We start from the raw sequence: 23057 nt of genomic DNA, 5'->3' as shown, positions 1-23057 counted from the left end.
CACTCAGGCACAGCTGTCAGGGGAGGGTGGGAGTTTCCGGTATTGTTGTTATTTTCAAACAATCATTAAAGTAGCTGAGTCTTCTTTACAGCATGCCTGGGTTTCAGACTCTGAATCTCTGAAGAACGGATAAATGATGCGCTTTGTGGGAGGAGAGGGGATTGCGGAGGGGGAATGATTCACTTTACAGAAATGGCTTAAATAACAATGACTTTCATGGGCTTAAATGAGATTTGAGGTGTTCGACTGCTTAGACCCAATCTTGTATGGAAAGCAGAGCTCGCCTGCCCAGGTGTCATGGCCTACTTTGCTGTGGGTGTCTCCCCATCTGTGTGGGGCCCAGAGGGCAGTGCCCAGAGCAGTGGCCCTGCCCTGCATGGGCTAAGAAGAGCCACTCACCACTGTCCTCTCCCCCAGGGAATGAGACCACGTCTGTGGCTTTTCAAGGCTGCCTGAGAGAGAGTCCACCTACTTCTTGCCCACCCACAAGGCTGCGTGGACCCAGCGCCTTTATTAGGTTGTTGTTGCGTCGAGTCCGAGCCTGAGGAGGGCAGATGGCCGATGGCAGCTCTGGGCCACACTTTGTGGGGGCACAGTACTTCTGGAAAACTTGATCCTAATGACTCAGTGAATTTTAATCATATTGACAAGAAAACTGTAATAACTCACTAGCCAGTGTCCTCTGCTCTAGATATCCACCTCGTACCTGTGGTATTGGATGTTTCATGCCTGCCTGCTTGTGGTTGGTGTGGTGGAGTATCTGTGAGCCTGATGTTGATAAAGAATCTATCTCTGTGACAGGGGTTAGATTGGCCATCCTTGTCTTGCTTGGGATCAGCCGCTTTGGGCCATCTGCCAGACTGTGTATTAGAGTGGATCCTAGAAGGTGTCTGGATGGGATTTTCTGACCTGTGGACTCCAGGAGGTTTGCACAAGAGACCAGGTGGAAGATGTGGATGATTTGGGGTAGCCTGTGCCTGTGACGGGTTCTTGGCTGCTTCTTCATGACCAAGCCTCTCTGCAGAGTGTCTGGGAACATCGCTGTGTCTACAATGCGGGGGTGTTGCTTTCTGTATTCATCCAGGAACCGTACTCACGTTGAGCAGGTGAGGAAGCAACTTAAATGGGAGTGGGAGCTGAGGACTGTTAACAAGAGTGGGTAGAACTCATTAGAAGCTCCTGATGCTGCAATCAGAGGAGGTGTGAGCAGAGGACAGGGGTCTGTGGACCCTGAATTGGGCAGTGCGCCAGGAACTGGCTGCCCTGGTGGGGGTGGGCAGGGCAGCCGTGTGTGCCCAGGTCCCTGGAGGGGAGCGCAGCCTGCAGTGTGTGAGGCAGAGTGCCGTCTGGCTCACAGGAATGGAAATGCCACATACAGCAGCCCCGAAGGAGACCTCTGGTTAAACATGATGCCTTGGCCATATCCGTTCATCTCAGTCCCCTTTCTAATCACCCCTCCACCCATGGCACTGAAGAAAATGTCAGAGCCTGATGCCCCAAGGACAGTGAGAGCAGGAGAGGAGCGGAGAGCGGGTGAAAGGTGTCAGCAAAGATGTGGAGGCGGAAAGTCTGTGGACGGACGGTTGCTCACTGAGCAGAGAGATGAAACCCAAGGGTGGGTAGTGAGAAGAAATTTCGAGAAGCAGTCATCCTACCCCCTGCCAGCCCTCAAGCAGAGCAGAAATGGGAGTCACGTACTTCGGAAGGTAAGATGAGGAATGGCTTTGAAAACTTGGGAACTGGTTGAAAATTTGCATGAAGAATCCTTATATCCAGAGGCCCTCCTGTAAACTTCCCCTCTCTGCTTTGGTCCAAGACTAAAAGTTTCTTTTCAAAAAAGTATGATTCAGTGAAGTTCTGGACCCTGAGACACTGTGGGTAGCTGAGAGCAAGTTTGCCCACTAGACTCAAAATGACAGCATTTATTTAAAGGTTACATTGCAAGTGGTGAGACTTCCAGCTCCTCTCTGCTCTCTGCCCCAAGAATACTGGTAGCCCAGTGTCTGTCCCCCAGGCAGAGTGACAGGAAGGTTCCTTTGCAAGTAAACTGATGGGCCCAAAAGGAAAAAATTCTACACATATGGTATGTGTGGATAGGTATGTATATGTGCATATGTTTGTGTGTTTACGCATATGTGTGTGTTTGTGTAGATACATATGTGTACCTGAATGCATGCACACACATGCATATGTGTGTATGTGTGTGTAGGTATGTATATGTATGTTGGTGTGTTTATGTATGTATATATTCCCCCAAAGAAATGAACAGATTTCTACCTAATCAGCCATAGAGAAATCACTGACTTTTTATTGTCTTGCTCTTAACTGTTAATGCTGGTCAAGGATTACCTGGCGTTTGTGAAAAGAAAAGTCTGTAACATGTGATCAAGAGAGAGGGGAAAAAAACAAACTGGAGAGGAAAGAAAAAGGAGCTGAAGGGATGAAAGCCAAGCCTAGGAGCGGAAGAAAACTTCAATAAAACTATAATTAATGTCCTCAGAGAGATAAGAGGAGATAATGCATCCATAAAATGAGAATGGGGGTTATAAAAAAGGAACATTCAAAGAATAAGGAAGGACTCTAAGAAGTTAAACATATAACAGCAGAAATTTTTAAATCAGTGGAAGATTTGAAAGGTGAGTTGAGGGACTTTCTTAGAAACTAGGAAAAGAAGACAACAATGGAGGAAGTAGGAAAAAAATAATTAGGAGATTTAGAAGCTCGGTCCAGGAGGATCAACAGTAAGGGTTCCAGAAATAGCACAGACACTCGAGGGGATAGAGATTATTAGAGAAGCTATGTGAGAAAGTCCGCAGGACTGAGGGATACAGACTTCCGGGCTACAGGGAGGGTCACGGTGGATGCAGAGACCTACCAGATGACCTGTCCTGGTGGAGCTCCAGAGTGCTGGGGACAAAGAGGGGCTTCATACAGCTTTCAGAGAGGAAGAAAGTAGATTGCATACAAACAGGACAGAACTCAGCTTCCAACAGGGTCTCTGGAAACTGGAAGACATGGGCACAATGCCTCCAGTCTTCCAAGGGCAGGTGGTTTCCACCTTTCTGTTCATAGTCACACAGACTATCAAGAGGGAGAGGGAATAAAGTTGGTTCGACTAGGCATGGTCTCAAAGGGCATACCTTCTGCACACCTGTACCAATGAAGCAGGCGAGTACATCAAACTGAGAATGGCATGTAGGGTAGGCAACGCAATGAGCCCCAAAGATATCTGCATCCTAATGCCCAGAACCTGTGAAAATGTGAGATTCCATAGCAAAGGGGGAGTTAAGTTTGCAGAGGGAATGAGGATTGCTAACAGCTGACCCTGAGATGGGGTGATGATCCTGGGTTATCCCTCTGGGTCCAATGTAATCACAAGGGTCCTTAGAAGCGAGGGGAGGAGGCGGAGGAGTGGATGAGAGTCATGATGTCCAGGGAGGACTCTCCCAAGGTTGTTTGGCTGGGAGATGGAGGACGGAGCTCTGAGCCAAGGACTGTGGGTTCCTCTGGAAGCTGGAAACACAGGCAGCCTCTCGAAGCTCTTCTCCCCTAGAGCCTTCAAAAGGAAGACTGCCAACATCTTGATTTAGTCCAGCGAGACCCATTTCAGACTTCTGACCTGCAGAACTGTAAGACAATACATCTGTGTTGTTTGAAGCCACTTAGTTTTCAGTAATGTGTGACAGCAGCAATGGACACTCATACAGTGTGGGATTCAGGAAGCAAGGAGTAAGAAGTCCCAGGTGACAGCTGTGCAGAAGGCTCAGGTCCAGGCTGGACTTGAAGCATGGAGAACTCTGGATGGGATCACGCCTGGAAAAAAACAGAAAGGAATGGACACATTGCACTGAACTGTCTGGAGAGGGATTTGAACAGTTCTGCTGCTGCTGCTAAGTCGCTTCAGTCAGGTCCGACTCTGTGCGACCCCATAGACAGCAGCCCACCAGGCTCCCCCGTCCCTGGGATTCTCCAGGCAAGAACACTGGAGTGGGTTGCCATTTCCTTCTCCAGTTCTACGTGTGTGTAAATAAGCATTGTACGCTCAATCGTGTCTGACTCTTTGAGACCCCATGGACTGTAGCCCTCCAGGTTCCTTGGTCCATGGAGTTCTCTGAATACTGGAGTGGGCTGCCATTTCATTTTCCAGGGGATCTTCTCGACCCAGGGATCAAACCCACCATCTCCTGCAGCTTCTGCATTAACAGATTCTTTACCACTGAGCCACCTGGGAAGCCTGTAAATAAATGTTAGGTACATACAAAGCCAGAGAAGGCAATGGCAAGCCACTCCAGTACTCTTGCCTAGAAAATCCCATGGATGGAGGAGCCTGGTAGGCTGCAGTCCCTGGGGTCGCTAAGGGTTGGACACGACTGAGTGACTTCACTTTCACTTTTCACTTTCACACATTGGAGAAGGAAATGGCAACCCACTCCAGTGTTCTTGCCTGGAGAATCCCAGGGACGGGGGACCCTGGTGGGCTTCTGTCTATGGGGTCACACAGAGTCGGACACGACTGAAGTGATGCAGCAGCAGCAGCAGCATACAAAGCCATTTTTAATACTAGAGAAAATGTTGTGGAATCAAGGAACATCACGTTGGCTTATCCGTGAGCAGTGGCTGCCCAGTCACCATAGTGTGAACACCGACAATTGCTTTGACCGAGATGGTGACTCTGTTGGGAGAATGGAGAGGAGAATCCGAGAAATGTGGGTTTGGAGGAAGTGGGACTGGGGCATCGGAAACCTCATCTCCTCTCTGGGGCGCTAATAGATAATACCTAGAAATGGAAGTTCTGCAAGTGTTATATATAGCGTGTGCTCTGAACTGAACTGTGGCCCTCCAGAATTCAAATATCGTATCCCTAACCCAGTGTTTGGAGTAAGGAAGTAACTAAGGTTGAGTGAGGTCATATGGTGGAGCCCTGATTAGCATCCTGATAAGAAGCGACCCCAGAGTACTCACTCTTGACTGTGTGTAGACACAGTGAGAAGGTGGTTGTCTGCAAGCCAGGAAGCAGGCTCTCCAAGAAACCAGACTGGTTGGCACTTAGACCTTGGACTTCCTAGCCTCCAGGACTATGGGAAATACATTTGTATTGTTTAAACCACCCAGGTCTATGGTGTTCTGTGGTATGTTTTGAAAGTCATAGCTGACTAATACAGCATGTTATTTAGAAATATGTCAGTAAAAACCATAGATCAGTGATCAGTGATGTGTGCTCAGTCGTGTCTGACTCGTTGCGACCCCATGGACTGTAGTCCTGCAGGCTTCTCTGTCTGTGGAGTCTTCGAGGCAAGGATACTGGAGTGGGTGGATGGTTCCTTCTCCAGAAAAGACAATAAGAAATAGCTAAATAATTGAGAGTGGTTGTCTCTGGGAACTGGAAATCGGTGTGGGGAGGTCTGTAGCCAGGAGTGCTGTTTTTCATTGTTGGGTTTAATTACTTTTACTTTTTCAAGTCTTGTATATGTGTTAAATTTTTAAAGTAAAGCAACAACAACAAAACTGGAATTTATTGGCTTAGGTAAATATGAAGTTCAAAAACAGAGTGATCTTTAGGAATAGTTTGATTAGATCTCCAGCTTCATTTTTCTGCAGCTCAGTGCTGTCCTCTGAACTCTTTTATAGTAGCAAAAACAGTTGCAGCAGCTCCAGCCCTTACATGTACCTTCAGTATCTCTGATAATGGAGCTTCTCCCCAAGAGCTCCCCAGGAAACATGTCCTGCATCTTCTGTGATAGAATTTGTTCCAGTCACTATAGCCAGGGAGCTGAACTGAGCTGATTGGCTTAAGCCAACCATAACCAACCTCAGAAATACATTGGCTGTGAGGTGCAAGTGGTAATCCGGGAGGAAATTGGTGTTCTGCCAAGAGGAAGGATGAAAGGATGATGGGTGGCTCAGAGTAGCAAGTGTCCAGTACAATGTGTTCCTCTGGAGAATATCTCTTTGTGAGATATAGGTCCCTCCTAATTCTTTTGACTGGCTGGTTGGTTGGTTTGATGGCATCTGAGTTAAATGTGGACTTTTGCTCTGTGTGACTCATGAAATAGGGGAGGCTGGACATAGAGATAATGACTTGATAAGGGAGGTTAGACAGGGTATCCCACACCATATAATGGCTGTGGCAACCTGAAAGAATGAAAGGCAGAGGTGAGTCCAAAGCCCCATTCCCAGGGGAAGCGTGCACTACTGTGACTCAGCCGGACACGATCGAAAGTTCAGCCTGGAGTGATTGAAGGACAACTCCCAGACAGTTCCCTGACTTCACCTCTCTTCCCAGCCAGCCTACCACGGATGCCAGAAATTACGTCGTTAGAAACTCATCGCTGTGTAAGAAGTTCCCATGACTGTTGGGAGGGGGGTACATTTGGCCATTGCCTGACGCTAAAGCAGAAGGCCTCAGTTTGCCAAATCCTTCCTGGATAGCTGCAGTGGGAGGAGATTTAGGGTGTGGGGGGGGGGAAGAGGGGAGAAGTATCTGGAGGCGGGGGTCCCACTCAGCACAGGTGTGGAGGTGGGAGAAAGAGAACCAGGTGAGGACTGAGATGCCGTGCGGGGTGGGGGACAGCACCAAGTCCTTAGTCCCCGGAGTGCTAGCCGTAACCTGAGTCCTGATGAGGGGAGCACTAGACATTCTGCGACTTGGTTAGCCAGCGTGCCAAACTCATCAGCTCGCTCCATCCCCCTGACTGGTGTCCACAGCTGGAGGAACACTTGGGGCAGGAAGGCGGCTGTCCGAAATGTCCGCCATGTCTGCTCCCACCAGCTGAGTTGAATGCTTTCCTCGAGGCAGCTGGCTTACTTCCCAAACTTGTTTATGCCAGTGGAACTTGCTATTGTAATTATGCAATTTAATTAAGTATTATACAAACCAATTAAAATCCCATTGCAAAAAAAAATTGTTTCAATGAAAACTCGGTTGAAAATTTGGAAAGACTCAAAAAAAAAAAAAGGAAACCAATTCATTTTATTTAATAAAAAAATACTGTTGAGTTAGATGTGGATGAAACAACTAGGAAAGGTTGGGGAAACATTCAAGAAATTGAGGAGACTTTTACACTCAGATTATTTTGCAAGGGTATTTAGCTTCTCATTCCATTTAAGAGAACCATACTTAGAAATAAGTGTGCTTTATGCCAGAAAGACAATCAGGACAATTACATCCAGGAGATGTGAAGGTAAAGAAACATCTTGGCTTTACATCCAAAGTTCAGTGAGTGAATACACAAACATGTAAGATGCTAAAATGTTTCAGCTCACTGACTAATCGTCTCAGCTAAGAGGGCTTCCTGCATAGCTTATTTGTGGTGGGCTTCCTCTCCTGGACACTCACTCCCACTCTTCTGACTCAGAGGCTGGTATGCAGCGCGAGATCACACTTATGAGCCGCAGATGCTTAGTTGGCCGGGTTTCCCAAAACTGGCAGAATTGGGAGAAGCCAAGGAGAAGCAGGAAAAAAAAAACAAAACTGAGGATGGCTTCAACCTGGATCAGCCCCTCTGCTGCTTCCTAGCTGTTACCCAATAGCCTGAGCAGTAGATCCAGGCTGCACTGCACTCTCCCCAAACTACTCCCCCCCACAACCCCACCCTGAGAGAACAGGGAGCAGGGTGATTCCATACGTGAGACTCAAGCTCAGAGGCAGCTGCCGTTTGGGTTCTTTATCTGCCCTCATGGCTGCAACTCTGGCCTCTCTACATACACCTCCTTCTCCAGCCATACCTGCTCACTCACTGCCCTGGTTATGCTTGACCACTCCCACTTATGCCTGTTTGCTAAGAGTCTCTCTTTCTAGACTGCCCTTTGCCCTGACTCTTCCTATTTTCCCCTTCCTTCAGGCTTCTGCTTACTGTCTGCTGCCTCCAGGAAGCCTTCCCTGATTACCCTCTGAGCTTACTGCATGCACCACCCTCCTGCACTTAGTCTTGACTGCTTTCTTATCTTTCCAAGATGCGGGGCAATTTTAGGCGCCGAGGAGAGGTTCTCACTCAGGTTCAACCCAACATCTCCCCTGAGCTATAAAATTGGAGTTCTTCTTGAGACCCTTTCTGGATTTTATTTCAGACACTCCACCTCACAATCGCCACCTTGTAGGACTGCACAAATTTCACCAGTAAAGCCCCCACAATGGACATAGAGATTCAGGAGTATTTGTCCTGAAAAATTGATGTGGGAGAACCACGAACTTCCAAAGGGCTGTAGGACACTGGGTTCTGTCCCTGGGTCCCCAGTTCTCGAGGGAAAGTTGTAGTTCATTTCAACTCGGTTCCTTAAAAACCCTTGAAATCAGAGACTTCCTGTAAGCAAGGCACTGGGGTGGGGGCGGGGAGGAGTAAGGATGGGAGGGCCCAGAGATGAATGACACACGATGGCACCTCTTTTCAGAGCGCTTGAGCAGGTGGGGAAGAAGGCCCGCCACGTGCCTGAGGAGCTGGGACGGTGATGCACAAAATGCCGAGGGAGGCGGGGTGTCCGCGCAGACTTCTTACAGGGGTTGAGAGCTGGGGGGACCTGAGGGGAAATCGGAGGGTGGGCCTTCAAGGTGGGCGGGTGGTGCACAAAATGCCGAGGGAGGCGGGGTGTCCGCGCAGACTTCTTACAGGGGTTGAGAGCTGGGGGGACCTGGGGGGAAATCGGAGGGTGGGCCTTCAAGGTGGGCGGGTGGTGCACAAAATGCCGAGGGAGGCGGGGTGTCCGCGCAGACTTCTTACAGGGGTTGAGAGCTGGGGGGACCTGGGGGGAAGTCGGAGGGTGGGCCTTCAAGGTGGGCGGGTGGCCAGGACGGTTCTTACACTTAACACAGATGCAGGTAGTGCTTCCGGCAGCCCTGGCGCGCCTGGGGGCCTCTGTCGGGATCCCTTTGGATGCCGCCTGGGAGGGGAAGCTGGGTGGTTGAGGAGACATCTTTTTCTAAGTCGTGCGGTGCGAGTTCCAGGGAAGAGCTCTGACTCAGCTTTCCCAGGCCCCAGAGGTTGGTTGACACTGCTGGAGGGACACGTCGTGGTTGGCCTGGGACAGCCACTTTATGCCTACTGTCCCCCGGTGACTATTATCAGTGTCCCCTTTCATTCTCAAAGTGCCCTTGTTTGGATAATAAAACGAGTGTCTGTTCTGGGGGGAGTGATGTGATCTCAGGGGAGCAGGGGCCACAGGGGACAGCTCTGGAGGCAGCCTTCGCCAGGTGCTCCCCTTCTGCTGTGGGTCGCCCGTCCCCTGTCCAGACACCTGTTACACCACCTGCACTGCCTGGATCCTACTTGCCACTGTATGTCACCTGCAGGTCTGTCTTTCGCATCATTGGGGTGTAGAGTAAACAGTGGAGTTTGGAAATAAAAAGTCAAGTAAATCCTTTCCTGGGGGAATCAGTTTTTTTCTTCCATCTGAAAGAGGGCTGAAAGCATTTTTTTCTCTGAGAGAAAGCATGCTAGTTGCTCAGTTGTGTCTCTTTGCGACTCCATGGACTGTAGCCCACCAGGCTCCTCTGTCCGTGGAATTCTTCAGGCAAGAATACTGGAGTGGGTTGCCATTCCCTTCTCGAGGGGTTCTTCCCGACCCAGGGATCCAACTCGGGCCTCCTGCATTGCAGGCGGATCCTTTACCATCTGAGCCACCAGAGAAAGCCTGGTATTAATTATTCCTATCACACTGGACACCAGGTAAGCTAGGACTTCCTGGAAAGTAGGTTTAGATACAGGGAGGAGCATGAGTGATAGGAGGCAGGGCACCAGGAATAGGACAAGGGCGAGACCCACACAGGCGGAAAAGCCACCATTGGGAAGCCCGTGGTCACCCAAGACAGAGCAGGCCCGCCTCCTTGTTCCGCCATGTGGACTCCAAATGCCGCCTTTGCCAGCCTGATGTCTGTTCCCGCTGGGACTGACAAGGCAGCCTTGCTCCCAGGGCCCTCCAGTTCCCCTCCCCACACTCGTGCCCACACCAGCCTCGAAATCCCAGCCCCACTAGGCAGCAGAACCACGCCGACAGGCAGAGTGGGCATCCCACGCCTCCCAGACTCCATCAGCCAATGAAGTCAGGCACAGAGAACTTTCTTATTAAACCCACAAGACTCCCTTCCGCTGGGAATTCTGCTGTGCTGAGATGCCTTCTTCAGGAGCCCTGCAGACGCAAAGGCTTTGTCACGCTTTCTTCCTTAGGTTACAGAAAGAAAACGTTTTTCCCCAGATTTAAACCATTGTTCAATATTACAGCGTCTAATATTCTCTATCATCCCCCTGCATCCACTCAGGTTCCACTGAGCTTTCACCATCCTGCCTCACTAGCTAGAGAGCATTGGGAAGGACCCCCTCAGTGGGCACCCTCCTTTGGCGGTGTGGGCAGGGGGGTCCTGGGAGCGGGGGTCTGGACAACCTTTCCCTGTTCCTCAGGCCAGGATCTGCTGGCAGCCCTTGCTCAGATTTGCCCAAGCCCAGGAACACTTCCCTGAGGCCAAACAAAAAAGAAAACGTGTGTGACTGAGTAGTCAGACTGGGGCTGGGCAGCCTGACCAGACAGATTAGGCCTTTGTTCCTTGGACAGGCTCTCTTGCCTCCCCTATCCCAGGCCCAGTCCCCAGCTTTGGCTTTGACTCTCTAGGTTCAGCCCTTTCTCCTCCTCAGGCTACTTTTAAGGTTCTAGGCCAAGGTTGCAGAAGTTCAGACTTCCAAGGGGGCCATCACCCCCCAAAGCAATGACTGAAGAGGATTTGGTTACCTTGGAAGACACCATTCTCCAGTGACAAACTCACACTGTCCCAATCCCCCCAACTCTCTCTCCTCTCTCAATCAGAGCAGACCAACCTGGTCTGGTGCCCTGCAGGCTGGACCTCAGCTCATGGGTTTCCCTGAGGTGCCTGCATGGCAGGTCCCAAGGCCAAGGGCCATGGTACTGCCCTGCAGTCTGCTTGGTAATGACCACACATACACACACACACATTTTCCAGCCCTTCCAGGGAGAAGCGGGGAAATGTCCATTTGTTGAGTGGGCTCTCAACGCCGAGCAACATCACATGTGCAGGTGCGTCTGGGGGAAGCCCCTCTGGATGTGTTCCCAGGGTAGGGAAAGTGGCCTCCGGGCCAAACGCAAGGTCTCCCCTAAGGTGTGGGGGATGCTACTGTTTATTCTGTTCAGCAAATAATCAGGAGTTTACTGGAGGAAAGGGAGGCTTACCATCAGATTCTTTCCTTTCGTGGGGAGATAAAGAGGCATGCAGGTAATCCCTGTTGAATCCAAGGAATGTTTATCGAGCACCTACTGTATCGGCTGTTGGGGGTGGAGGAACAGAAAAGGCTGGGTGGAGTCTGGCTTGTGGGCACGGGCTGGGTCTCTGTTTGACTCCCTTCTGGAAGGCAGTGGAGGTGAGCCTGGCACAGGGCATGTGCTCAGGAAGAATGAGTGAAGGCTGAGTCATTGCCTGCCATGTAGAAGTATCCCAGTTGCTGGGGTCCATGGCTCTGTTTGCCTCACCAGCTGGGCGGGGCAGGGGGGTCCTGCTGGCCTGCCCCCTTGGCTTTCCCAAACAGTCTCTAGCACTTTGGACAGGCGTGGTTGTACTTCTAGTTGGAAGGACCGTGTTGATCTCTGGACCTTCCTCCAAGACCCTAGCGTGACACCTGGTGGCCCCACGGGGCTCAGTGATGGGGGTGGGTACTAATTGGCCCTGAGTATTGTGTTTTTGGGTTGGTTGTTTTTTTAACTAATAGACTATTTTTTTAGAACAGTTTTAGGTTTATAGAAAAATTGAGCAGAAAGTACAAAGTTCCCGTATACCCTCTTTCTTCCCCTCCCTCCAAGTTTCCCATACTATTAATATCTTGCATTAATGTGGTACATTTGTGATAATTGGTGAACCAGTATTGATACATTATTTTATTTATTATTTTATTGAAATATATTGTGTTTGCTTCAGGTATGCAGCAAAATGATTCAGTTATACATATGTGTATGTATGTATGTATGTATATCTGTATTTTTTTATTCTTTTCCATTATAGTTTATTAAAAGATAGTGAATATATCTTATATTCCCTGTGCTATACAGTAATTTCTTGTTGCTTGTCTGTTTCATGTATGATAGTGTGCATCTGTCAATCTATTGATATACCGTTATTAACTAAAGTCCGTAGTTTACACTAGAGTTCACTCTTTGTGTTGTACAGTTTTATGGGTTTTGACAAATGTATAAAACCATGTGTCCACCACTACAAGGTCACACAGAATGATTTCGCTTCCCTAAAAACCCCCTGTGATTCACCTGTTCATCTGGACTCTCTTCCCTCTGGCAACCACTGATCTTTTTCTTATCTCCATAGTTTTGCCTTCTCCAGAAGGTCGTATAGTTGGAATCATGTAGTATGTAGCCCATTCAGACTGGCTTCTTTCACTTAGTAACATACATGTAAGACTCCTTGATGTCTTCATGACTTGATAGCGCATTTCTTTTTAACACTGAGATGGCTGGATGGCATCACCGACTCGATAGACATGAGTTTGAGTAAACTCCGGGAGTTGGTGATGGACAGGGAGGCCTGGCGTGCTGTGATGCATGGGGTCACAAAGAGTCAGACACGACTGAGCGACTGAACTGAACTGAACTGAACTGAATATTCCATTGCATGGATGTATCACAGTTTATTTCTCCATTCACCCACTGAAGGACACCTTGATGGCCTCCACTTTTGGCAGTTATGAATAAAGCTGCATAAGCTTCCGTGTGCAGGTTTTTGTGTGGACATAAGTTTTCAGCTCCCTCGGGTGAATACCTAAGTATGTGCTTGCAGGATCCTATGGGAAGAGCATGTCTGGTTCTGTAAGGACTAAACAAACACCAGACGGACTGTCTGTGCCATTTTATGACCTCAGGGTGGTTAATTTTAATCTTAGCAGAAAAAGCAAACTGTAACCCACATAACACAGCCTCCAAAGGACCCTGGGAAGAGAAGCCCCTGCCTCTCTGTCACCATAGACCTCAACTGACCCACCCTAGCCACAGCTCATCCCCCGAGGCATCTTCCCACCAGGCGCTGGGCTGCCACCAGCCCGGGAGCACTTCCCATGGGAGCGCAGTCAGCCCTCATCCATGTGCTGGCCTCGAGCTAGGAGCTGCCACTAGCAGTGAGCACACAGTCTCCTTTCCTCGATGGGGCTGACCTCCCAGGGGAAAGCTGGTCTCACCGTCCTCACCAGAGAACATAGATGCCACACCCGGTGCCAAGGGAGTCCCACTTGCTCATTTCATCTCTGCTTCACCCCGGGAGGTAGGAGGTCAGTGCCATTATTCTGCCCATTTTGCTGGTGAAAATCTAAAGCAGAGAAAGGTTAAGTCACTTGTCCAAGGTCACATAGCTGGTCAATGGCAGGGTCAGTCTGGCTCTAAACCTTAAAGCATTATGGCCTCCTGGGAGCTGCAAGGCCCTGCAGCAGAGACTAATGACCTCCCTGGCCCCTGAGGGCAGCTTTCACAGCCTCGACCCCTCTTTGTGAGGTAGAGCCAGTCACTTCAAAGTCATTCCCAGGGTGGAGTGGGGGGAAGCTGGAGTCCACCTGCCTCCATCCAGCATCTGACAGCCCCCTCCCAGCCCCGCGTGCTTGCTGAGGCTGCTATGGGGCTCAGGGTACACAGGACGCATGGGAACCCTCCCACCACCCACCGGGTGTGTGCAGGCCCCAGGCTGGGAGTCTGGGACTTGTGTTCTGCTTCTGGTCTTGTTCTTGGTGTGAGCTGGGGTGGGCCATTTGCCCTCTCTGGACTCAGGTATCCTGGTTGTAAAGTGAGGAATTTATAGGGTTCCTCTGGCATGGACATTGGATGTTTTTCAAAAAGCTATTAGAGACCTTGAGAAGAACAACACCAATTTTCTGTCACATGCTGATTGTAAGTGGTGTGGCAGTTCTTAGAAGAGAGAGGTTAGTGCCGATTTAAAAAAAGAAGGAAAAAGATTTCATGAATTTGCGTCAGCTCTTAAGGCAGCATCTCTACAAAGGTGCTAGCGAGAACAATGGTGTTTATCCATGAGCAGAAAGGTCACAAGGGGCCAAGGTCATGTCTACAGCAGGCTCTGACCTGTGCCCAGTCTGGCGCCTCCTCCTCTCGGGTGTCCAGGGCCAAACATGGCCTGACCCACAGACATTGTTTCATTCTGGGCCTTGACTTTCACAGTCCCCAAACCATGCAGACCTCTGCCTGATCCCTTCTGGTTAACATCATGCAGGTGACGTTTCATACTAAACTCACAGGCCTTGAGGGAACACCTGGAAAAGGCTCTGAGTCCTAGGACTTGGTTTGAGCAAGGATGCTTGTGAGTTGGATGCTGGTCACTCAGCTTCTCTGTGCTTCCATCTTCCTGACTGTACAGTGCCGTGGAGGGAGTTTGCGAGCAGGGACCACACCTCTTGTGTGCATCCCCACAGGTAGCAAAGACCCTGGAATACTGCCAGTGCTCAGTAAACGGTTAACTCTATCCCACCTGCCAGACAAGTACGTGGGAAAACACTTTTCAAATTATAAAGCATCACACAAGTGTTCAGTTCGGTCAACTAAATTAATATTGGAGTTAGTTACTCAGTCATGTCCAGCTCTTTGCGACCCTGTGGATGGTAGCCCACCAGGCTCCTCTCCATGGGATTTCCCAGGAAAGAATTGGAGTGAATTGCCCTTCTCCAAGGAATCTTCCCGACCCAGGGATGGAACCCTGGTCTCTAATGTTAGTACTAGTGTTAGGCTGTTAGTCTCATAGTTCTGGGTCACACTTGGTCTTCCTATTACTACTGAAAGCCAGGAGCAATCAGAGAAGAGGGCCTCGATGTTTGTGGCCACACATTTGCAGACATGTGAGGGCCTCCCACCTTCTCAGTGTCTGTACGCTCGGGGAGGAGAGAAGAGGGGATGAGGTTGGAGAAAGGGAGGGAGGTTGGACTGCACAGCCTGGTCAAGGGCCAAGCGTTGCTCCACATGACAGCAGGCTGGAGCCAGACCCCTCGGCACCTTGATCTCTGGTTCTGTGTCTCCTCGGGGAGAGCCAGGCGTGCGCTCCCTGCAGAGGTCTGGCCCTTGACAGACAACGCCGACTGGTCATGGAGCCAAGGGCTGGGGAGACGGAGCCTGGGAGATGATGTCCTTTGGCCCATTTCCAGCCCTTCCTGGAGATTTGAGGAAACAAGTCATTAGTCTGGAGTGTTCCTTAGGGAGAGTGTGGCAGCCAGATTGTTGGGTTTGAGAGCCCCCAGGTCAGAGTCGGGAAGGCACCTGAAATCATTAAGGACCTTTTGCTGGCTGAGGGGCCATGAACTTGAACCTTATGTCTCCAGAGGTGAAGGTGTGCCCAACATTGGGAGGGTGGATGGGGTGAGGGATGGGTAACTATTAGCTTGGAAAGTTGATAGCTTCACATTGTCACCGCAGACCATAATTATGGGAAGGGACCTTCGTGATCACTCCCTGAACTAGACCAAGGCTCAGGGAGGGAACGAGCCTTGTCGGGAGCTCCCGTCAGACTCTTCTTGTCTCACAAGCCTGGCTCTTTTTCAGGTCTTCACTGAGTTGAATTTGTTACAGTATTGTTTCTGTTTTGGTTTTCTGGCCACTGTCGAACCTGCACCCCTGCTTTGGAACGCGAAGTCTTAACCACTGGACTCCCAGGGAAGTCCTTAGCCTGGATGTTTTCTCCTTTTCTTTTTTTTTTTTTTTCTCCTTGTAACATTATTTTTTGAGGCTTAAAGCACGTTCCAAGAAAAAAAAAAATCAGGATACAGAAAAAAAAAAAATTATCCATGCTATTTATTCACTCTCTCACAGAAGCTGTTAGCTCTAATGACCTTTCCAAATTAATAAAATCTGTAAATGTTCGATTGTTTATTGCACACATTGAGTTACACCTCTAAATGACTGGAGGGACCCACTCGCCTGCCTGGAGTATCTCGCTCGAGGGTTCTGCAGCCAGCAGGTATGCTCTGCATCCCTCCCAGAGCTTTGAGGGAACAGCACATGGTGCACTCAGAGCCTATGGCAGACAAAAAATGTTAGTGACCATCCCGGTCCAAAGGTCCTTCCCGAGAAGTTAGGGGAGAGACAAACCCTTCAGACAAGCATATAGAATCGTTCCTGAACGAATGCTCGATGGTGGCTTTGTGACGTTTGCAGAACATAGATCCACTAGAAAAGGTCGGATTTGGTTTGGTGGAGGCCACAGGAAACGGCTTTCTGAGCAGTTCTGAGCAGGCAGCATGGGCAAGAAGGAGCCTGCCTGCCGGGGGGAGGAAGCTGGTCCTGGGTGTGGGGAGTGGCCCGACTGGGTGGAAGGGGTCCCCACTCGGGGCGGTGATGGGGTTCGGACTCCGTGAAGAGGGCTTAAGGAGATCCTGTTTCTTATGCTCAGACACTGCACCCATGATGCTGCTGCGTGAACACCATGTTTGCAAGCCATGGGTTCCCCGGCCCAGAGTCACACAGCCCAGTGTGTCCTTGAGTGAGGAAAGCTGTGTTACCACAGGAGGATTTTTTTTTAATTGTGGTAAAATATGCATAACATTTACCATAGTAACCATCTTTAAATGTTTAGGTTAGCGGCATTGTTTATTCACATTGTTGTGCAATCACTGCTACCATACATCTCTAGAACGTATGGCTTCATCTTCATCTTCCCCAAATTAAACACTAACTCACCATTCCCTGCTCTCCCCAACTCCCGGTAACCTCTTTTCTACTTTCTGTCTCTATGAATTTGACTGCCCTGTGAGTGAAGTGTGAAAGTCGGCTCAGTCGTGTCTGACTCTGCGACCCCATGGACTGTAGCCTGCCAGGCTCCTCTGTCCATGGAATTCTCCAGACAAGGATACTAGAGTGGGTAGCTGTTCCCTTCTCTAGGGGATCTTCCCAACTCAGGGGCCGAATCCAGGTCTCCCGTGTTGCAGGTGGATTCTCTGCCGTCTGAGCCACCAGGGAAGCCTGGATGCCCATCTGAGTAAAATCATACAACATTTGTCCTTTTGTCTTATTTTCACTTACCATAATGTCCTCTAGTTCATCCATGTTGAAGGATATATCAGAATTCCCTTCCTTTTTAAGTCTGAGTAACATTCCGTCATACACGTGGACCACATATTGTTCACCCATTCGTCCAATGGACTCTTGGGTTTCTCCCATCTCCTGCCTATTGTGAGTGATACTGTTCATAAACAGGGGTTTGCGAATATCTGTTTAAGTCCCTTGCGGGACGATTTTGAGCTTTTAAAAACAAGTGCTTCAGGTTTTCAAATCATCAGGGGTGATCAACTGACCCTCACTGCTATCACTCCCCGAGGAACAGATTGTCAGCTTGCTATTTCCCACGCGTGAAGACTCTTCTGCCTTGAGCAGAGCTCTTCATTACCCTCTGCCAGGGACACAGATTGCAGGCTGGACTCTTCGTGCACGCGGCCTTTCCCCACTCCACACTAAGCAGCTTCCGTCTGCATGCTAGCCAGTGTCAAGGCCTCTTTGCCTTCACTTCTTATCCTGAAACGCATCAGTCATGTTGAATTTGTCCCTCACTGAGGTAGCAGATGCTCTGCACTCTTGCTTGGTAAGGTCTTTCTTCTACCTTCTAAAATGTATTTAGCCACGATCGTAAAAGCCACGGGAAATCACACAGGCACAGTGCTCCCTTCTGTCCCTATGTCCTCCCCACCTCCTCCAAAAATCTCTCCGAACATTGCCGAAGAACTAAAAGACATCCTGTCTTGAGGCATCACTACCGCTGGCCATTAATTGCCTCTACAGATCCCAAACTCACCTAAAACACATTAAAGTGGTGACATGCTCAGGCAGAGAGGCAGGAGAACGCACAGTTCAGGTTGGCATTGTCATTAACTCAAGTCTTGGGTGTCAACTCCCTCCCGCACCGAACGTCCTGCCTGGCCCTACAGTCAACCTCCGAAATGCATTTTCTGGCCTTTGTTGGTTTGTGTCAGCTCTTGAACATTATTTAAATGTAGTTTGGGGCCCATGCATGCAATTACCATTGTGTTATTATTCAGAACCAGATTGTTAAGATTCAGGCAGCTGTACAAGGAGATGCCCTGTGCTGTGAGGTCCAATTTAGGAGGGCCTTCCGAGCTGGCGCGCAGGGTTGCTAGGCAACCCCATGCTACAGAAGAGGAGGCCTCACTCCGAGTGGGAAGAAGCCCAGCGCCTTCAGGGAATTGGAGGCAGTGGTCAATCTGAGACTGGCATGGCGCCGGGGAGGGGGAGGGAGGCGCCGTGGGCCGAACCCACGGCCGGAGGAGGGGTGCTCTTGCCAGGGGCGCCCACCCAACTAGCACGCGGTGTTCCTGGGAGGGGAGAGTGCTGCTGGGAGTGAGAACGCAGAGAAGGTGCAGAAGCCAGAGGTCGGCCAGGAAACTGCTGAAGGATACCCAGAGCAGATGCTAATATGCTTCTCCATCCCTTTCTTCTCTTTGCAGGAAATGAGCAGGTTTGCACAGAAACTGCTGGCCTGAAATTTAAGAAGAAGACGTGGTCGCTTGTGAGTCTGAATTTTGCTTTCTTCGGTCTGTGGTTTGACAGTGTTCCTGGGAAGTGGGTGGGTTTCCCCGTTTGGGGAAGGGAACGTGACCTGGATGAAGTTGGGCTTTTGGTTCTTCTGGAAGGTGCCTCTGGCTGGGTGGGACTGGACCCAGGGACGGAAGGCTGTGAAGGCTCATGGTTTGAGCCCTAGCTCTGCCCTTTGAGTGGAGGGTGCGCCCACTGGCTCATGATAGAGAGCAGCTCCCTTGGGGTCGATTGGTGTGTGAGGAAAGCCGGACTCCTTTGGTATGAGGATGACGTGGGTTTTTTTTTTTAATTTTTTGCCCTGGGGCCACAAACAGTTTGCACAATTCCAAGTCTGCTGCTAGGGTGATCTTATTTAGAACAGTAAATTCTCATACAGGCCATTTAGCAGTGTGTTAAACTGAGAGCAATCATATGACCCAGTCCATTACTCAATCTGGGAGTATTATTAATTCGCCAGATGCCTGTCCCTATCTGGTGGCTCTGAGAAATACAAGAGAGGCTGCAGGTTCAGGGTCTGTTTTGGAGGAATGGCCAGTCCGGTGTGGAAAGAGAAGACATCTGCCCATGATACCATGGAAGAACTTTATGAAAGGGCACGCATTCTGCTCTGGCCCGTATGGCACAGGCAGAAATGCTGGTGATGGGAGTGGTTAGGGAATGTGTCCTGAGTAAAGGGAGAAGTGAGCTGGGCTGATGGAGGAGGGAGGCTGTTCCAGGGAGAAAGGAACAAGGATGAGGCCCCAGGATGGGAACACCCAATGGCCTACGTGGAGGATGTCGTAGACTTGGATCTAATGGGGAGGGAGGAAATGCTGGTGACACTGGGCAGGGCCAGATGGTATAGGGCTTGAAATACCTTCATGAATGGTCCACAAAGAATCAGGATAGCAAGCATCCCTGATGTATGTAAGTAAAGTTAGGTCTCTGCTAGTTTATGACTCATTATGTGGATAAGAATATATGGGTTTTTCAACAAGTTGGAAGTTGTATTCAAGATTAACACAGACACTGGGTAGATTATAGGAAATTCACATTGGGGATACTCCTTGTATCTCAGTGAGAGAGAGAGATTCAACCTTCTCCAGACGACTGCAGCTGAGGGTCATGAGACCATGATGGGGACACACCCGAAGCTTCAGGTGGACTGTCACCAGGACAGTGTTCCCCGTGTCCACTTGCTTCTCATGCAGGGAGCTCCAGGTGCTATGCTCAGGGTGAGGAGCAGCTGGGGTATATTTATTTAACAGAGGTTAATTTAATTATTTGTTCCAAGCAAGCAGAGGATACTTGCTTGTTCTGAATGTCAAGAGCAACCAGTATTTATGTAGCGTTGCCAGTTTGCACCTCGCTTGATGGTACTGCCTCATTGGAGCCTCACAGAGGCTCCGTCAGGTAGTGCCATTTTGCAGATGAGGAAATCGAGGCTCGAAGAGCTTTAGTATTTCGTTCGAGATTGCTTAGCAGGTAGAGCCGATGTTCATACTGACCTTCCGCTGCGCACCGCTGCATGTCTGATTATGGAGCAGGCCTTCTGGGTCTGCTCCTACCTCCTGCTCATTCGTCCTGGGGAAGAAGAGCACTGTGCAGTCTCGCCAGGTCTAGCTGTGGGAACTCTGTTCCGAATGGTCACTGTTTTGCTGCGCTGCCTTTCGTGGAATGTATGGTATCAGACTGGTGATTTTGACTGGGCAGGAAACTGGTTATGGTTCTGCCCTCAAAGAGGAAGGCTCACGTGTGCATCTACCACCAGGGGCAAGCCTCTGGAAAGATACGGGAAGGCAGCATTTGACTGGCTTAGGTTGGGTTCTCTAGAAGCAGAGCCTGAGACAAGGGTTCAGGCACATGTGATACAGCAAAAGAGAGCATTAGGGGAAGCTTGTGAGGGAGGGAGGGAAGATGGAGCTAAGCAAAGGTGTGTCAGAGCAAGTCTCTTCTTGACTGGGTGCCCAGCGGGAAAAAAGGGGTCTGAGTGGGCCATTGGTCACATTTACTACCCTGCCATGAGCATCAGTGCTGTGAAGATAGCCAAATGTAATTTTCACCTGACCTGGTAGTAATTTTCACTGCATTTTAAGAGTATCAATATTAAAATAGAAATCGATGGTGTCAAAGTCTTTCTTCATTGAAATAACTATGTACTTTTTTAAACTATAATTTTATTCTTAATAGGTAATATAGTTCCATGGCCCTAAATGCAAAAGTATCAAAAAGTATGCTGTGAAAAATTTCCTTCCCACCTCTGTCCCAAGCAGCCTGTCTCCTCCTCTGCTCACAGCCAATATTATCCAAATTTGGGGTTACTTTCTGATGACAGTCTATACACACCAACAGTGGTGCAGTTTAGATTTCAAAGTTCTGATCAGTCCGATTGTGGTATAGTAAGATACCACCCACTTGGTCCTTAAGAATCAGCAGAACTGGGTCTGTTCCAGAATCGGTTGAGCTGAGATGTACCTCTTATTTGGAGAGAGAGCATTTCATCAAGTCAGTTCTCAGTGAAATGTTCAAAAGACGTTAAGCCTTTATAAACATTTCCAAACTCCTTAGAGTTACTATATAAACAATTGATATAAGAATTGAAAATTGTTATTTACTCTTTGAAGCAAATCACCTGTAAAGAGCTTGAGATGCTGTGTTACAGCTCTTGAAATTCCCAAATATTTTAAATAATATAAACTTTCACGAAATTCACTCATTCAAATCATTGCATTTGTCACCTAATGTTATTTGCATATCATTTGATGGCTTACTGAAATGTGTATTGTTTCCAAACTGGTTTAGGTCTACGGCAGTGTCAGCACCTTGTGAGTTCTAACTGTGGTTTCCTTTTATGAATTGACTTTACGATTAATATGGAATCTGGAGATATTTTCCTCAACATAGGAGTGGGTCAGTGATGGCATCGGCTCCATTGTTGGTGAACTCCCTGTTGGAGGTGGTGTTGAAGGAGGTTGGAGGAGGGTCTGTCAGCAAAGTCACAAAGGAAGTCTATCCTCGTGACAGGCAGCTTTAGAAGACTTTTAAGTTGCTCTCATAGCTGTGTCTGGTCTCTGTGGCTTCATTATCCTTATTTCCCTTGTGTGAAATGCAGGCCATAGGGCTCACACTGCACGCTTACCTTCTGAATTTTTGTTCCACAGGTTTTATGCCTCTGAATGTCCACATGGAACTTACTTTGTGATCTCATAGACCTGGCATGTATGTTTTCCTCTTTCCTGCTCTCTGTCTAATTTACACTCTCTCTCGGGTCGCAGGAAAATCCACTAACTTGTATCTGACCTGTTCAAGCCCCAAGACAGGTTTTGGTGACACCCCCACAAGGCAATGAAAAAAAAAAAAAATCTCATTTCCGTCCAAGAAATAGAATCATTATCTTGATTGAAATAATATCTTTCCTCAACCTGCAACCAGATAAAGCATCAAACTGGTGGAGTTTCCTTATCACTGCACAGTTAGCAGGACCCAGAATAATGGCCTGTCAGCAACTGCTGGGGGTGGGGGGTGGTGTTCTGTGAGGCAGGGGCCACAGCTCCTGGACTGACATGGGTTATGTGACGTCTGGTATAAAGTAATTCCATTAATGACAGTTATTATTATAGGAACAGAGAAGGTACTGTGGTGCCTAGAACTGGGAAAGCAACAAATGCAGCTGCTGCCATGATTATGGTGGTGGTGTTTCATTACGTAATGTCTAACGCATATGGCTTCCCTGGTGGCTCAGATGGTAAAGAGTCTGCCTGCAATGCAGGAGATTTGGGTTCGATCCCTGGGTCGGGAAGACCCCCTGGAGAAGGAAATGGCAACCCACTCCAGTATTCTTGCCTGGAAAATCCCATGGATGGAGAAGCCTGGCGGGCTATAGTCCACAGGGGTCACAAAGAGTCAGACATGACTGACCGACTAACACTTTCACTAACGCATGTGGGCAATGGTAGGAGTGACTGAGAGCTGGATGTGGACCGTGGAGGTATGACTGTTCTAGAATCCTGTGTTCACTGACCTGAGAGTCCCAGGATTGCAGTCAGAGTAAGGGGGTGACTGGATCTTAGTTTGGGGCAAACAAGCAGAGGTCAGCAAACCAACATCTTTAGGAAGAAAAATGGAAGAGCTGTGGAAAAGGAGGCAGGGGGTCTGGGTTCCAGCCCAGACCCACCACTCGTCACCATGCAGTTGGGGCTTCGGGGATCTGGGCTGCTTGCCATTCCAACAGGGTTACATGGAGGTGTCAGGAGAAGGAGGCAAGGCGATGTGTGTGCAAAGTCCAGGCACTGCCTGTTCTCAGTGTCCCTGTTCCCCATCCTCTGAGAAGGGCAGCTCTGCTATCTCTCAGGCATTTTTGAGGGCTTATTCTGTGACAGATGTATTCTCACATTTTTCATGAATTAACTCACTTAACCCTCCCAACACTCTTACACATTAGAGACTGCCTTTTACAGGTGAGGAGAAGCAGAAGAGGTTCAATAACTTGCCCAGGGCCACACAGTCAGTCAGTGATGGAACAGGGATTTAAAGCCAAGCAGTCTGGTTGG

General features: G+C 49.1%; 1 protein-coding gene across 1 annotated transcript in view; it reads left to right on the top strand.

Moving 5' to 3' along the window:
- Nucleotides 1-23057, top strand: part of ZBTB7C (zinc finger and BTB domain containing 7C) — a 390531-nt gene that overhangs the window by 211251 nt on the left and 156223 nt on the right. Inside the window, exon 3 of the mRNA XM_055417322.2 lies at nt 18438-18499. The gene's annotated coding sequence lies outside the window, so the exon portion shown is untranslated. The remainder of the gene's footprint in view (nt 1-18437; nt 18500-23057) is intronic.

Source organism: Moschus berezovskii, chromosome 28 (assembly GCF_049115385.1).
Source record: "Moschus berezovskii isolate FMDL1 chromosome 28, NW_MosBer_1.0, whole genome shotgun sequence".
In the NCBI taxonomy this organism is placed as follows: domain Eukaryota; kingdom Metazoa; phylum Chordata; class Mammalia; order Artiodactyla; family Moschidae; genus Moschus; species Moschus berezovskii.
Note: the sequence above shows the minus strand (reverse complement) of the source record. Positions and strands in the feature narration are given on the sequence as shown.